The sequence below is a fragment of the Macrosteles quadrilineatus genome, unplaced genomic scaffold, assembly GCF_028750875.1.
Source record: "Macrosteles quadrilineatus isolate MER2022 unplaced genomic scaffold, UCM_ALF_1.0 Scaffold_55__1_contigs__length_795759, whole genome shotgun sequence".
Classification (NCBI taxonomy): Eukaryota; Metazoa; Arthropoda; class Insecta; order Hemiptera; family Cicadellidae; genus Macrosteles; species Macrosteles quadrilineatus.
Window position 1 is genome coordinate 304,311 of NW_026542648.1, and position 4,293 is coordinate 308,603.

General features: G+C 36.8%; 1 long non-coding RNA gene across 1 annotated transcript; it reads right to left on the reverse strand.

Annotated features, from left to right (window-relative positions):
- Positions 1 to 4,185, reverse strand: LOC128981895 (uncharacterized). Its single transcript, XR_008489520.1, has 3 exons — positions 3,929 to 4,185; positions 2,019 to 2,190; positions 1 to 156 (listed from the first exon to the last, which is right to left on the reverse strand). It is a non-coding gene; the product is annotated as an uncharacterized LOC128981895 (long non-coding RNA).
- Between the last annotated feature and the right edge of the window lie 108 nt (positions 4,186 to 4,293).

Below are 4,293 nucleotides of genomic sequence, written 5' to 3' on the forward strand. Positions count from 1 at the left end.
TTTTAATAGTTTATGTAGAACATTTATTTTTAAAACATATAAAGTAAATCATAAACAGTGGTAATTTATCACAACAGTCCGTACTATCACACCTCACACTAATAACAAAACATTTTTAAGTCTTCAATCAGTTCACCAGCACCTCAATCAATGACTCTGTAACAAAAAAACTCTGTTTTAGGTTAATTTAATAAACATGGGCAACACATTCAATGTGAAGCCTACAGCGCAGTTCACACTAGTAAACTTATTGTATGTGGTACTATGGGGTTATTGCATGAAGTTTTGGCTGTTATTTTTTTTTTCGTGTCACTATAACATAGTAAAATGTACAGTACAATAGACTCCCTCTTATCCAGACTCTCGGGACCGAGGTCAGTCCGGATAATGGGTTTTCTCGTTAAACTGACGTCCCACAAACTCATTAAAACTGACCGTTTAAATGCATACTGTATATACAGTATTTGACTAAAATGTAGTAGAGCATAATCACTGTTCTCATATCCTTAACACAAGAACAGTCGTTTCAGTAACGCTTACCTCCCACTTCCTGCCGACCTAGTCCGGTTAAACCGATGTGCTGATAAAAATTGCCCGGTTAAAGGCCTATTTTGCTTGGAGCGATTGCAGCGATAGTCGTATGGCGATAATCGCTCCGCGATAGTAGCCGGGCACTGCTCTGACGGAGTTTGCGTTGTCCTGTTTTGCTTGGAGCGACTATCGCAAGAGTCGTGGACCACTGCCCCGGGGACCAGTCTGAGCGATAATCGCGCCGCGACTGATGCGCAGAACCTCAAAACAGTGCACTTCACTCAGTAGGCACATAATAGGGGTTAAATTAACCATAATTTACTTTTTTGTTCAAATAATTTTTTCTATTCATGTGCTGTTACGATTCTACTGTTTTGGTTATATTTCATTACACATTAATTTCATTTTCTAAATTAAATTTTAGTAGAAACAGACGACTTGTTTTAATTTGTTAAGGTAATTTACGTCTATTCAAATTTATTAAATATAAAATGCTTGACTGTTCCAAGTTGTTATGTGTTATTTACGTAGTGTGGGCGTTAATACTGTGTCAGTTTTTGTATGAATATTTTTTTTTAATTTAGACTCCAGGTTTTATTTTCCGACATTCATGTACTCTTATTGATATCACTATTTTTTTATTTATATAAATATATTTTTTCATTGATATCACTACAGTTTTCTATTTATGTCCTATCTAGTGACCTCTAGTGATACGTATCCATCCCTAATCCTACGTATCACTATGTATTTTCAATCGATCGTCCATTGATACTTCCACTAGGGTCGAGTGGAGCCTCGTCTCCTAAATCCTCACAGAGGAGACGCTTTAATGACTTACAATTCGCACTCATGACTTCACCATTGTGAGTGCTGATATTTAACTAACTATGAAAAATCGCTGTGCGACCGAAGATCAATCGCTCTAAGCAAAACGGCCGCCTTGTCAGCTATAGTAGCTGAGCGATAATCGCTGTGCGACTATCGCTACAGTCGCTCCAAGCAAAATAGGCCTTAAGAGATGTAATTTCCACCGAGTGTTGTCTGGTTTAACCGATGTCAGGTTAAAAGGTGTCCGAATAAGAGGGAGTCTACTGTACCTTATCATGGCTATTAAACATAGTAATAATGTTCCCTAATATGCAGCAAGGAAAATCAATTTTACTTAGCCTAAATACAAAGCGAAGAAGACTGATTCTGAAAATTACATTGCACTGCAACAGCAATGTTATGGGGTAAAGTTCTGCAGAGAAACTTTAATGTATTATACTATCCTATCAAATTTTCAGTTTCTATAAATTAATAGGCCTACTGACAAGAGCTTCAAATTTATATAAAATATATTGATTAAGAAATAGGCCTGCTTATTAATCTGTTAGCCTATGGGTCTTTTTAAAAAGAGGACCACCCGCCAATCTTTTACAGACCATTGCGGCGTTTAGGTTATGTTAGCTTATAGGCCTACCACATAGAAAAAAACCACGCACCTGTATGAGTCGTGCATGCAGGACAGCAGGAGAGTCAGAGTGGTGGGGAAAGACACCTCGCCCCAACGACTTATCCCCACCACTGCTCCAGGCCCTTCCCCACCATCACCCTTCACCCCTACATGCGCGAGACAGCCATGGTTCTGCGCAGGTTCTTTTGAAAGTGGTAGGCCTATAGTTTATAAACAAACAAGGTATCATTAACAAAACGTTTAGCTTTTTTCTATAAGCTAAGTTACTCATGAAAAGACACGACTAGGTATAATTTGGCGCTTTTGACAATCAGTTTTGATAGAAAACTGTACAACACTAACCCAACCCAATGATGATGCTATTGGAACAATTTGTACTGTATTTATTTAGGTGTTACCTGGTTTTTATTAACATTAACTAAACCAAACTGAACTAACCTTGTTTAACCACCACGGCACAGTGTGAAAGTCTATTTGAAAAGAATCTATGGCTTTAAATATTCATATCACGATACAGTACCTTTAATACTCAAAACAAAATTTGGAATTTATATCGCAGGGAATAATATAAAGTACTATTTGTATAACGAACTGATATTTCACCCAATATAGGCCTATATTGAAGGTACTGATATTGCAGGTTCTCTAAAGGACTTTACTGCAGTTCTTAATAGCCTACATTGTTTATAGTAAAACATTCTAGCATAAAATGAAGACTGTAAATGTATTGTTATTTGTTTCATCAAAATTACCCCAACTAAAGAATAAATTGTAGGCCTAGTTATTTTGATCTTTATAATAATGACCATAACAACCTGTATAATGATTTTTTACATCACTAAGTAAGTAGAGGACAAATTGTTTATTTCTAAAAGTAGGTAACGGGACAACAGTTTTTGGCCGCTACAAATAACTAGCCTACAGTTTAATCGTTTATAAAACTTAATGTATATTTTCCTGTCGTTGGAGTTTCAAATAGCATGTTTCTCATGGCCATGTTACTCTAAATAATTTCAAACAAACCGCTATTTAAATTAAACAAACGATGTTTTAATATTCTGACTATTACAACAGCGTGAGGAAATGCCTCGTTCAAAAGGTTACAGCATTCTTATTAAGTTAGAGACTATATGTGTGTATGAGTAGCAAGTATAATCATAGACAAAAAGAATTAAATATAGACTACCAGGCGTGCTGCGGTTGCCATGGTTACCATAGGTTCCGGCGCACACCGCTGTAGTTTACGTAGCGCGTACGCCGTAACTACCGTGGTGCTCCAAGCGGTGTGCGCCAGAACCTATGGTAACCGCAGCACAGCTGACGGTCTATACAACTCGCCCAAGGGTTTCTAATATGAAAGGTACACCGCTTGGTAACTTACTTTGTAAGTGCCTTTTACCACACAGCCTAGACAGTGGGTACACTTCCATATTTGTTGGCACAAACAACCGAATCAGTAATATTGATTATTCGATTGTTTAATTCGATATATCGTTTGGTTAGTTAGGTTAGGTTAACCTTACCTAACTAACCAAACGATATATCAAATAATTATATAATTATAAGATTCGTCCTTTTGCAATGTTTATGGGAAATGTCGGTAGTCCTAACTGTGTGACCCTACAGGGGTACAACAGTTTCTTAACTGGGCTACGCTAATATCGATTGGAACTATCAAATTGAAATATTGATTAATAATCGATATTTTAAAATATAATGTCTATTATAAAATTAATCTATCATAACCTAACCTAACTAACCAAACTTGTTGATGGTGAAAAAATCGCAGTTTACTAATCGAATCGATAGTTTCAATCGATATTAGTGTAGCCCAATTAAGAAACTGTATCCTTGTTTTATTTGGACAACACTTGGAACAAAACACAACAAACACTTTTAAAGATTAGGCCTACTGTATAAAAACTAACTTTAACTTACAAGGGTGCACGGGGATGGCACGGTAGAACGCATAACAATAAACACTCTTTTATACACTTAAATCCGACTTCAAAACATACGATACTTCGATAAAACCTCAAATTATTTTTAAAAAAACACAGCTTAAAGACTTTGAAAACTACAATCGCTGGGGCACGGCAGGGGCAGCGGCAGACAGATAAAAGAACGACAGAACAGTAAACAACTCTTTTGCTTCAATTGTGTGAGAGTCGTTCATTTGAGATCAGCTCAATTTTACGGTTTGCGCATGCGCAGTTGGCTAGTCCAATTCCTGCCTTTTACCTTTTACCTTTTACCTAGGTCCTCTTCTCCATAGTCGTTGAGACCAGGGAATCGTCAAAAAT